The sequence below is a fragment of the Alligator sinensis genome, unplaced genomic scaffold, assembly GCF_000455745.1.
Source record: "Alligator sinensis unplaced genomic scaffold, ASM45574v1 scaffold59_1, whole genome shotgun sequence".
Taxonomy (NCBI): Eukaryota; Metazoa; Chordata; order Crocodylia; family Alligatoridae; genus Alligator; species Alligator sinensis.
Genome location: NW_005841878.1, coordinates 3,982,013 through 3,995,557, shown reverse-complemented (window position 1 = coordinate 3,995,557; position 13,545 = coordinate 3,982,013). Strand labels below are relative to the sequence as shown.

Genomic DNA, 13,545 nt, shown 5'->3' with positions numbered 1-13,545 from the left:
TGCCAGTGATCAATTCTTTTTTTATCCTTGGTAGAAAAAAGGGATGGCTGCCAGTTTGTGGCTTGCTGGCCTGTCTGGCAGCCAACTCTCCTGTGGACCGGCACTGGACCGTGGCCTGGGAGTTGGGAACCCCTGTTACAGGGAATATCCATCACTTCACACTGCTGTAGTAGGTGCACTGATAAGACAGCTGATAGGACTCTTAGCAACTTTAGCTGTATAAACAGTACTTGTACATGCTCCTTGGACTCCATGCTTTAATAGGTTTGTTGCTTTTTGTTTACTTTCAACTTATCTTGTCTGAAAAACGAAGCAAGGTGGAAGCAAAGTACACTGGATAATTATATTTTAGTTGTTTTTCTCTAAATTAGAATTAGGTGATAGCTGTTACCCACCATTACAAATTAAAGAGAAATTATTAAGCCTGTTTAGTTTTCATTTGTTGCTGTCTCCTGTCCCCCCTCAGCCCCCATCATCATATTGCTTCTCTCCAGGAAGAGATGAATACATTTTGCTTCTGAAATTGAAACTACTGGAACTTTTGTGTATAAATTTATAAAGGTGCATTATCTCTCAATTTATCCTTTAACTGTTGATATTCCTTTTGCAAATCCATCGTTAAAGGACACAGGCCTACTGCTCATATTTATAGTATGGAACTACTCACCTGCACATCTGAAAATATTTATTTAAAACCCTGTTTTGCTATTCTGGATATATTTAATGCAAAGGATCAGTGTTTATATAATGTTAGTGCAAATATCCGATAGCAACCTGGTTTCCTTAACAAGGAGACAGTAACATGCATTCTATAACACCCATTTTTCAGATGCTTTGTGCATAACAGTGGTCCTTTTTGCTAAAATATTACATGTTTATCAAACAGCCCTAGGGCAGAAATTGTGGCACTTTTCAGAGCTGCAATTTGGATTGCAATCAGTCTTTACAGGGAAACAGTGAATGATGCTAGCCCATAATTTAAACTGAGTTGATTTGAGTTGCGAGTTTCTGAAACTACCTGCTGAGTGGTGTCTTTTGCTAAACTCATAAAATATGCCATAAGGAATAGTGTGCTATATGCATATGTGTAGCAAAGATAACTTGTGCAAAGATTTTGCAGGTTTTTCCAACCCAGTAGACCAGGTTGCTATCAAGTATTATCAGTAATGTGAAAATATTTAAGAGTAACCAAGGATCTGGGAAAAACCTGCAGCAGACTTATTCCACTTTTGAGAGATTAGTAGACATACCTCTATGGATACCAGTAACTTGGTTCTTAAAAGTACATCTTTGAGAGAAGCATCTAATCTAGGACTTGTGGACTTCTACCATCTCCACTAATAGTTTGTTCCACTGATTAATCATCGTCACTCTTAAAGAGTATATCAGAGTGTATAACTTTCTAATTAGGTGTATAGCTACCAACTTTGTGTATAACTTCCTAATTTTGAATTTGTCCTTGCTTCAGCTTTGACCTGTTAGTTCTTCTTGTGTTCTTTTCCAATAGATTGAAAGGCTACACCCTTTAGCCTCAACACTATGTGAAAATGCCTAAATGCTGGAACTGAGTTACCTTTCAATATTCCTTTTGACAAAGTGAACAGCTTGACTTTTTCAGGTCTTGCTAAACAGCACTTTCTCTAGCCCCTAAACAATGTTTGTGGCTCTGTTTTGTACCCTCTCCTTTTTTACCCCAACATCCTGTTTTGAAATGTGGATATCAAAACTGTCCCCATTGTTAAACTAAAAGGAAAAAGTGATAGTACTCTAAATGCAACCTGCTCATGATGCCCTTCCTCTCTCTTGTACCTTAATAGATAATGGTGTTGACATTTTGGGGATCTTTACATGGGACTGGGAGGGGTGCTTTAGTTAGAGAAGCTCTCAGGAACTGCTTTAATTAAAGCACCAACAGCATCTCGTGTATTCAGCATTCCACACTTCAAAATAGCAGCAGGGGTGTTTTACCTAATGCTCATTCAGTCCTTAGTTAAAACATCCATACCACCATTCTGATGTGGAGGGATGCTGAATACACAAGACGCCAAGGTTGTTGGAGCATGTTAATTATCATCACGCTTCAGTGGACTTGATTAATTGAGTCTGCTCCAATGCGCTGTAATAATATTTTTCTTGGTTATGCGAACTAGCATTTTACAAAGTAGTTTCAAGGCTCTTCTAGAGGTGTAACAAGTCATCATGAAATCAGTTATTTTATTCAGTTCAAGTTTTCAAGGGTGGTGTGCATGTGTGGCTTTAAATCATAAGGTTTGGAAATTTACTAAAAAAATTATAAGCTTATTCTGAAGAATAAGATGACAGCTGCCAAAAGGATCCACTCCAGTGTAAACTAAGGACTCTTGTAATGTAGTTCTAAACTTGTATTTAGGTCTACTTCAGAAAGGTGCCAAAATGCAGTATTAAGGAATGGTGTATACTTCTTTGTTATGAATAGGAGTAGAGTTGAAAATTCGGCCAACAGCAAGTAGTATAAAGAAGATTTACTAGGTGTGTTACATAGATACGAAGTTTTAAGCTGTGATCTTCTAATAAACATCCCATAGGCCAGTTAAAGGGAATATACTTTGCAGTTCCCAGAAAGCCTAAGTCACTAGATGTCAGTGTCTGCCTCCAGAAAGGTAGTATTTAGACAGTGTCCTAAGTTTACAGAATCCATATAGTTACCAGGATTGTAATGTATATATTTGCAAACCAGCAGACATCCAGTGTCACAGTCCCTTTGACCTGAGGCTCCTGTGTCACAGGAGCCATGTTGAAAGGGGCTGGAAGGCAGCAGGGAATATACCTCCACTGTAAGGTTATTCCTCCAGTGGTATAAATCTAGTGAAAAGATTCTGTGCCACCCCAACCCCTTTGTAAGGCTGTGGTTTAGCAAGCAAGCAGAGGTACAAGCAAAGTAATTCTGGGTTGTGGTATCACTTGTGCTGTGACTGTCCTATTTAGTTTATAGTTTTATAGGGCAGCATGTGCAGACATAGAGCAGCCCTGGAGGTGCTGCTGGGTCTAAACAAACCTGCCATGTCCATCATGCAAGGAGGCTGAAGTCAGTTTGCTCTGTTTTGAGTTAAAAGTGGAAACTGACTTTTCTTAATTATCCTTTAAAACTTTCAAGTCTGATTTTTAAAAATACATAATTTTCTTTCCATGTTATAGTCTTAAACCACTAAGGCAGATATGGGGGTTGTTATTACTTGTTTTTCAGCTCATGGTGTAATTTCAGATTTTGTGTGAAGGTGTTCTCTTAACTTGTACACTCAAAATGTTCCATGTCGCTGAAAAAAAAAGTTCAGGGCCTCGTTTACATAATTCCTATGAGAACATAGACATAAAATTAAGCTGGTAGCTCCTGCTATGTGTGCAGTTAATATCACTTTCTAATTATAGAAAAGCAATATACAAGTGAAGGAAACCAAAAGTGTGTCAACCAGGTAATACTCCTCCATCAACACTTAGCCAGTGGGACTTGTGTTTTTAAGTCACACAAGTGCTTCTGAAAATTCTGCCATTAGGGGCTTAAATACAGTTTTAGGAACCTTATTTGGGTTTCTGTTTTAAGAATATTGGTTTGTAAGTGTTTTCAGTGTATTGAAAACTTTATCACCAAAACAGTTGCATTACAAAGAGATGTAAGTGTTATAATTTTAAAAGCTTTGAATTCAAAATTATAATATTAGCCTCTGGAACACTTCTTAGACTTTTCTCTAAAATCAAGTACTTAAGTGTGCTACCAGATTGTTGTTGAAACTTTAGAAAAGTAATTAACCTTCTGGTCCATAGCTTTAAAATGCCAGGAAGTCATTCATAGAATTTCTTTCACAATTTATAAACAGCCAGTGGAGTACGTCACGGTTTACTGGAAAACTATAAGATGCTCTGAGATAATTAAAGTAAACTCTAAGAGACTCTGCAAGTGGTGGCATTTTAAAAACAGCAGGATTTATAATTTTGTGTAATGTGAAGATACGGTAGTGAAATGTAGGGTAAAGTTGGGTACAAGTATTCAAATTTAGTTTTACCAGGTTTCAATCTTACAATTAAATTCAGGCAAATCAGTTATTTTTAATTCTCTCTAGTCTGGCCAAATGCATCTTAATTCGATCAAAGAATTAGGCCCTGAATCAGATCGTGTTTCTTTTAAAAATATCAGTGTGTATTTGATATAAAATCCAGGTTCATGAATAAGGCAGTGTAACTAGTCACTTCAAAGTTGGGGAATGATATCATGTAGCTGAGCACTCCTATAAAGAACATGCACAAAAGCCAGTTCGTTTTCTTGGTAAATGTTTCCTTTTTTTAACCACAGAAAATATTCTGGTTTTAGTAAAATGTCAGAAGCTTTGGAAAATTGTGACCCAACTCTTGCTCAACTTTAACTCTGGCATCTCCTGGCTTTTCAGTGCCAGTGTGTCAGACTGTTGGAAGGGATGAAGATGGTGTCTCTCTACAATGCCTGAAAGCTGCACAGAACCCTGCTAATGCACACCCTGGCTTATTGCTTATTAGAACAGACATCAGTTAGTCAGAAATTTCATTATCTGGGTTTGTAAGACATAAAGCCATCCATTTCACAGTGTCTTATGCAATATAACTTTTCCTAATGGAAGTGCTTTCAAGTGGAAGAATAAGAGAATATAAAGAAGCCTTTCTAACATTTTTTTTTCTTAACATTTAGTGCTAGTTTTTCTCTGACAAAATGAGACGATGATTTTAAAGGCATGTTTTAAAAAAACCCTTTTTAACCACAAAGTATAAGTAAGACAGCAGTTTTATTAGAAGGGGATTGCACTTTGCTTTATCCCCTTTTCCTCACTGCCACTTCTAGATTTTACTTCTTCCTAAGGAAGTGATATAGTGGCCTGATACAAAACCTGCTGAAGTGAATGGAAGAATTCTAGTGACTTCAGGAGGTTTTGCATTGGTTCCTAGGAACCTTGACTTGCAATTTCTGAAGTATGGGCTTAATTTTAAGTGTCAAAGTGAAAAGAGAAGCAGCCATCAAAGAGAAATTTGCTGTCTAGCAAGAAACCTGGTCCAGATGCTGTATTAGTCATGGCTTTGGAAAGGAGCTTAGCTAAATTCATCAATCAGTTCAAGGTTTCCAATCCAGTTTAATTGGAATTAGTTAAAAAAAAAAAATGGGTATGGGGGAAGAGGGGAGGGCAGGAGAGGCAGAGAAGAAATGGGTGTAAGTAGTAGAAAGTGCATAGATGTAGAGTTGTTAAGAAGTGGGTCAAAGATGAAAGGGAAAGGATAGAAATTGTCCCATGTCATCCAATGTGCAAACTAGATCAGACTTCCTATTTTGAATTTGGGGAGGAGTTCCCAACTCTGCCCCATTAGGAGCTGGCAGTTGACTATGACTGGGGTTGCCAACCCTCCTGGATTGGCTGAGAGTCTACTGGAATCGGCATCAATCTCCCAGTGACTATTGAAAGCAGTCTGGGAGATAGATATTGTGAACGGGTTGAACAGTACAGTTAATGATATTATGTCATGCTGGGGAAAAAAATATCCTGGAATAGCTTCAGTCAGTTGGCAATGCTAACTATGACGTCACCAGGAAAACCTACCTGGCACACCCACGGGATCTCAGTGGCTCAGAGCTACACTAACGTACGAAAAACTGTACGTATCAGATCTGTGTGATCTGACTGCTGCCAGACCACTTCCTGTTTTGTGTGTTTTGTTTCTTGTGTCAGATAGGTGTGACTTGAAATACTCAAATAATTTCCTTTTATTTAAAATAGGAATACAAAGTCAGAGAAAAACGCATTCATGTATTTTAAACAGCAGGATTGTGTTGTGGTGTGGGAGGCTTTTCATTCCTTTGGCTTTAAGGAATCTGTATACATTATGTGCACATTAATGTTGTAGTTGAAAGGGGAAGAATCAAAATGTAAATGTTATGAATAATTTTAGATTTTGTGCAAATAAATTTACACAGGGCTTTGGAGATTAATCATATGCTGCCTACTAAGGTGTGAAAGTTTTGGGGGGCTTGTATATTGACTGTACAATATGTGATTAATGCTAATAAGGTAAGGCCGGGCTGTTGTGTCAGGCCCAAAAAGAAAAATAAACTTTATCTCCTTGTTTAGAGAGCTGTTAAAGCTTCAGTGGAAGAAGGGCTCTTTTTCATGCTGCTTTTCCCAGTTTTATATTCAGGACCACCAATTACCCATCCTATGGAGAAAGCTGTACTGTATAAGAATTAGGGCAAAGATAAGGTGGAGCTAAACCTTTGTATGGCCTTCTGCAGAGAAAAGACAAGAGTTTGGTCCCAGGCCAAATATTTCATTTAATATTTCTGAAGTTAGTTGCTGGATCTTTTCCCACCATAGGGCATTAGGTGCAAGTGATTATAGGGCTTTGAGGGGAGCATTCACTTTTTATCAAGATTAAATTCTTCCAGACTCTTCTAATCTAAACTTGGGACCCAATTTGGGTGATAGACCTATCCAACCGTAGATGCAAGTAAGTAATTTCTGGTTGCTAATTCATGGTCTAGGGTGTACCAACAGATTACTGAGAGTCTAACCCAGTGGGGACTTGGACAGAACAGGTCTCTTCTTTCTGTTCAAATTGCAATACAAGCTGTAGTCTTCTCTCTGGAAGGATTCTTTACTGATGACCTTGGGAAAAGAACATCAAAGAGCTTTAGCCATGGATCAAGATTTTCTAAAGCTATTTAAGTATTCTTTGAAGAGAGCACTCTGATGAATAGACTGCATCCTGTCTTTGCTAGCAAAGATTCATGAATTATCTAAGTGAGATGCAAATGTTTATATAAAGATTTATTTTACCAACAGTTAACATTTAGTGAGGTTTGTTTTAATGAGGATGTTATAACTAAAGCCAAATTAACTATCGAATTTTTCGATAGGGCTTTGACCAGTGCTTTACCCCCAAGGAGAAAATGATTGGCACTTTCTTGACTTTCTTTGTAACATCATTATCTCCAGGCTTTTAAAATGCATCCTTCTGTCTTCCACACAGAGTGCACAACATGATATTCAGTATGTGTACTATGATTAAACCCACTGTCCTCTCATAGTAGAGCCAAAAAAGGTTATACGTAGGATGGTATTACGTGGTTTTTCCCTTTGTGGTTTTCTTTATCCCCTATACCTTGCACCTGACACAAATAAAATTGCAAATATATATGCTATGTTATTGTTATGTGATTAGCCATTTAGCTTCCTTAAAAAACCCAACCAACCAACCAGATAGGTCATTCATACTGTATCCATCATTAGGTTTAAGTAGCTTCAAGGTTCTAGAAGTAGCAAAAAAAATAATAAAACTGTTGCTAGAGAAATATCTGGCAGTTGAGGGCTCTTTAATCTAGCAGATCCCATGGCTGGAAGCTGATGTTGTCAGTGTTCAAACTGGAAATAAGCAGATTTAGGAATAGATTGCCAAGGGCTGTGAGAAATCTTCAGCAGGCTTCAGGTCTTTAAATCAATATTGCATACGCTTCTAATTCAGCTGCAAGTGAGTTGGCTAGATATGGGAATTTCTGTCTGAAATTGTGACCTTTGTCATATTAGATCGTAGTAATGGTCTCCTCTGTCCTGAAAACTGTACATTTTTTCAGACTTAACAAGAGCAGCTAGTTGCAACTCCTCCTCTAATTTGACAGGATTACATCTATAGAAATGGTGACTCATATCACTGCTGAAATCCAGAGGAATTTTATTGTAGACTTCATTGGAGCTACAGTTTCATCATAGGCAATTAATTTGCAGCATCTTTGTCAGACATCTTATAATTCTAGTCATTTGCAGGATACACAAGTCCTTATGAAATTTAACAGAAACGCAATACATTGTTTTCAAGTTCCATATCACTTGTGTTAAAGTTCTGTCTAAAGTAAAAAGACATGTTTAGCATAACCCATTTACTGCAAGTTTCTTCCCTGGAACCAATACATTTGTTATAGCGTACTTTCATCTTCATGTGTGTTAAGGATTGAATTATATTGATTGTTTTTCAACTGTACAATGCAGGCGTACATGGATAAAGCCCTTTGGATCCTGTATATAGTATAAGATTGATTTCCATGTTGACTATGAAAGGGAGTTAGGATTTTGTAAGGAGGTTCCTGGCATGGCTCCTTCGTGGTATAAGCAAGAGAAATTTTATCTCAGTTTTGAGACAGATTTTGGATGTTTTAATGTCTCTTGCTAGAGCAGAGAGCATTGTTAATGTGTTTAAATGATGAATTAAAAGGTCCGAGAGGAAGTTTGGTGTGTGGTTTTTTGTTTGTTTGTTTGTTTTTTTTCCTTTAACCAGCACAGCGCAACACACAAGCTCAAGCAGCTTGGAGTCTAAATGAATCTGTATGGATATTTATCTAATCATATGCCTAAAATGAAAACTGTATTATTGAGTCGAGAAGTAAATATGTAATAGCAGAAACAAAATTTAAAGTCGAGTCCCTGTAAAAGGTGGAGGTTGCTAAATATTTGTCAACTACAGAAGTTTTCACTTGCTCAGGGAGTTAATCGGTATCTGTGAATGAAGATCAGTGTATGCATGTTTCTACTTACTTAATGCTGTCCCCTGACACATTATTGACACACCAAATCCAACTCAATATTATGCAGTTATTCTATGCAGTCCAGTTTACAGTCAGGTTTGTAACAAGCATGTAAGATGCCAAAGGATGCTGTATTTGTGTGGTGAGCTCAGTGTGGGTGAATGCCCCATATGGGCATGAATCTCATTGCAGATTCAGGAACTATTTCCAATAGAAATTAGGTGCCTGTGCAGTGCTACTACACTGTGTATTGTTACACAGGCATAATTTTCTACAGCAGGCAGTTGCATAAAATGCATGTGTAACATTGCTCATTTATGTAAACAGCTGTGGAATTAGGAGCCTACCATGTAATCTTTTGGGGAAGGGGAGTGTATTTAAGATGTGTACAACGTGTTAAGATGTCAAGTGTCCATATTAAAGTTTCATCACATTAAAAGCTACTTCTCTCTATACCAATGTCAGTCAGACGCACATGTCATGGGGATTAATTGCAGAAAGCTAAATGAAGAAATTGTTTTGTTCTTTTAATGGATACAAAAGTGAAAGGAGAAATGAATTAATTTTCAGCATGAATAAGAAAAACAATCCCCAAAGGGTGCATCCAGACAAGTGCAGTCATGTGGTATGTGGCACCACAAACACGTTTGCAGCGCACAGTCCGGTGTTCTCTGCGCGGCCTGAGTGTGCGTGGCGCCAGATTTTTTTCCCCATCTTTTTTTAACCCCTGGATATCCAGGGGTCAAAAAAAAACTGCAGGGGGGGGAAGGCACCACACGCTTGGGCAGCGCATGCTGCTGAAGAGCGGAGCCATGCTCCTCTGCCAGCCAGGCTGCATGTGGCAGAATCGCTGTGGCTGCGGCCCCGGGAAGCCTCCAAAACCATAGATAAGGCCTACCCCACCTGGGGCAACTTGCCATAAACCAAAGTACCCATGACATGGGCATTCCCCAGGGACAAGTAGCTATGGCGCAAGGTGTGCTGCTGCTAGTTGTCCCTGGGGAACTAAATGTCTACTCACATCTGGACACGCCCAAAATGTATCTTATGTCAAATGGGAATCTGTGTTCTAGTATTGTTTTCCTGTGGAAAGGACAGCTTGATATTACCATGCTCTCTAACAAACTGACAAAAATATACGTTGGGATATTGATGGTGCGAACTATACATTGGTTTGGCTAGCAAGTGGAAAACTGATTTAAGGGACACATCCAGAGCCCATTAAAATTAATAGGAAGCTTGCCATTGACTTCAGTCAGGATTAGATTTGGTTTTAGTTATGCAAACAATTTAACAATAATTTGGATTGGTGGTTATCAAACTGTTCTGTGGAACCCTTGTGTTCCACAATCGGTTATAATAAGTTCTGTAAAGAGATTGGGGGTAATTACAGAGTGGGCCAGGAGGCAGTGTGCTGCCATTGCCAGGGTCAGCCTTCAAGATATAGAGGTAGGGGTTCTCCAGCAGAAGTGATATGAAAAGGATCCTAAGAAGTTGAAAACTACTGCTTTAAATAATGTTGGGGGGTGGGGAGAGAAGCAGGGGTCTTAAAAATATATAAAAATTTTGACTGTTTCTAGTAGCTTGGGGGTAATATTCAGTCCTTTTAAGGAAACGTCTGATCTGGTATTGGAAGAATGTTTGAGAATACTGAACTTGGCAAAATGTGACCTCCCCTGTGAATAGGATTAGCTGACTTGCACCACGCTACTGGTATTACTGAATGAAAGCATAGTAGACTGAGAAGACCAAAATAAACTCTTTAAGAAGGTTGATGATGATGTGCTACAGCTAATTTTTAAGGTGATTATTCCTTGCCTTTCTGGCTTTCCTGCTTCTGTGAGGGTAACAATAGTAAAATATGTATTAAGTTTCTACATGGTAGAGTGAAGATCTTATGTGAACTAAGTATTTAAAACCTAAAAATATGGAACACACAAGACAGATAAATCTACATCTTAAGTCTTTTCAGTTTTAGTTAAGGTCACACAGCCTACACACATCTCTTACAGGCTCTAGGTCTGTTGTTAAATGGTTGTATAGAAAGAGCATCATTTAAAATATATTTGGTGTGAACGCATTCTATAACGCTGTGTCCTGCTATTGCTAGATGCGTATGAAATCCGGTTTTGAAATACATTGCAATTAACTAAGGTAAGAAGTTTTCCTAAATGATCACCCCGTGGGGCACAGGCTCAAAACATAGCTGTCACATTGGCTCATCTGGAAAAGAGTGGATAGGCATTTTTACTGTTGCTAGATAAGAATGTGGAAAAAGCAACTGTCTAGAAATGTACAGATTGGTGCTGTGTGTGTGTGTTCTGGCCAGAGGCTGTCACAACCATTGACTATGGATAAAAAATGAGTAGAACAAGTTGGAGGAATGTGCTAGGACTGTAAAGATTGTAGCTTCCAGGCACCCCTTGGAAAATGCCACCTCTTAATTTCAGCTCCTTTTTTTTCCTGACTCCAAGCAAACAATGGAGCAAATCCCCTCCTCCTTTCTGGTGCAAAGACTTGGCAAGACCCTAGCAGGCCCAAAATGGGTGTAGTGCTGTGCATTCTCCTGAAAGATCCCTGGCTGTGCCTCTTGAGTCGTGTTGGTATGCCTGAGCGCAGCCCCTGCCTGGCACCCTAAGGTCCCTTTAGGCTTGTGTGGTTGCGGCTGGCTGCCCTGTTGGGATGTCTATAGGACTGGAAAATCTTCTGTGCTTTAGAATTGCTGGTTGTAGCCGTGTTGGTCTAAGGACACAGGCAGACAAGGTGCTTTGGGCAATGTGATAGCTCTTATTAGGCCAACTAAATAGCTAGGAAAATTGTTCTTTGCAAGCTTTCGGGTACCAGCACCCATGTTCAGGAATAGAAAGGCTGCTTATGCCTGAACAAGGGTGTTGGTACCAAGGGACACATCCAGAGCCCATTAAAATTAATAGGAAGCTTGCCATTGACTTCAGTCAGGATTAGATTTGGTTTTAGTTATGCAAACAATTTAACAATAATTTGGATTGGTGGTTATCAAACTGTTCTGTGGAACCCTTGTGTTCCACAATCGGTTATAATAAGTTCTGTAAAGAGATTGGGGGTAATTACAGAGTGGGCCAGGAGGCAGTGTGCTGCCATTGCCAGGGTCAGCCTTCAAGATATAGAGGTAGGGGTTCTCCAGCAGAAGTGATATGAAAAGGATCCTAAGAAGTTGAAAACTACTGCTTTAAATAATGTTGGGGGGTGGGGAGAGAAGCAGGGGTCTTAAAAATATATAAAAATTTTGACTGTTTCTAGTAGCTTGGGGGTAATATTCAGTCCTTTTAAGGAAACGTCTGATCTGGTATTGGAAGAATGTTTGAGAATACTGAACTTGGCAAAATGTGACCTCCCCTGTGAATAGGATTAGCTGACTTGCACCACGCTACTGGTATTACTGAATGAAAGCATAGTAGACTGAGAAGACCAAAATAAACTCTTTAAGAAGGTTGATGATGATGTGCTACAGCTAATTTTTAAGGTGATTATTCCTTGCCTTTCTGGCTTTCCTGCTTCTGTGAGGGTAACAATAGTAAAATATGTATTAAGTTTCTACATGGTAGAGTGAAGATCTTATGTGAACTAAGTATTTAAAACCTAAAAATATGGAACACACAAGACAGATAAATCTACATCTTAAGTCTTTTCAGTTTTAGTTAAGGTCACACAGCCTACACACATCTCTTACAGGCTCTAGGTCTGTTGTTAAATGGTTGTATAGAAAGAGCATCATTTAAAATATATTTGGTGTGAACGCATTCTATAACGCTGTGTCCTGCTATTGCTAGATGCGTATGAAATCCGGTTTTGAAATACATTGCAATTAACTAAGGTAAGAAGTTTTCCTAAATGATCACCCCGTGGGGCACAGGCTCAAAACATAGCTGTCACATTGGCTCATCTGGAAAAGAGTGGATAGGCATTTTTACTGTTGCTAGATAAGAATGTGGAAAAAGCAACTGTCTAGAAATGTACAGATTGGTGCTGTGTGTGTGTGTTCTGGCCAGAGGCTGTCACAACCATTGACTATGGATAAAAAATGAGTAGAACAAGTTGGAGGAATGTGCTAGGACTGTAAAGATTGTAGCTTCCAGGCACCCCTTGGAAAATGCCACCTCTTAATTTCAGCTCCTTTTTTTTCCTGACTCCAAGCAAACAATGGAGCAAATCCCCTCCTCCTTTCTGGTGCAAAGACTTGGCAAGACCCTAGCAGGCCCAAAATGGGTGTAGTGCTGTGCATTCTCCTGAAAGATCCCTGGCTGTGCCTCTTGAGTCGTGTTGGTATGCCTGAGCGCAGCCCCTGCCTGGCACCCTAAGGTCCCTTTAGGCTTGTGTGGTTGCGGCTGGCTGCCCTGTTGGGATGTCTATAGGACTGGAAAATCTTCTGTGCTTTAGAATTGCTGGTTGTAGCCGTGTTGGTCTAAGGACACAGGCAGACAAGGTGCTTTGGGCAATGTGATAGCTCTTATTAGGCCAACTAAATAGCTAGGAAAATTGTTCTTTGCAAGCTTTCGGGTACCAGCACCCATGTTCAGGAATAGAAAGGCTGCTTATGCCTGAACAAGGGTGTTGGTACCCGAAAGCTTGCAAAGATCAGTTCTTCCAACTATTTAGTTAGTCTAATAAAAGATACCGCATTGCCCAAAGCACTCTGTGTGTTTGTAGGAAGGAAAGGAATCCAGGGCAGGTGCTTGTTGCCTATGTGGTATTTGCTGCCGGTGGGCACCCCAGTCTTCCTATGTATGACCCGTCTCCTTTCTCAGTGTACCAGGGCTGGGAGGCTTGAGGGTGCCTCTGGCCTGACAAATCAGGGGCTAGGGGGGCTGTGGCTTCGCTCCCCATCCTTTCTCTCCCCCGCCCCTTGCCAGGTGCAGCAGGCGCCCTGCTGTCAGCAGCCTAGAGGCAAGAGAGGGAAGCCTGTGCCGGCCGGCCGGCCGGGGCGTGCGGCGGCCCGGCCGGCG

General features: G+C 39.8%; 1 protein-coding gene across 3 annotated transcripts in view; it reads left to right on the top strand.

The window, feature by feature from the left end:
- The window catches only part of TSC22D1 (TSC22 domain family member 1), a 138,199-nt gene that overhangs the window by 121,182 nt on the left and 3,472 nt on the right, over window positions 1-13,545 (top strand). The gene's annotated exons all lie outside the window — the stretch shown is intronic.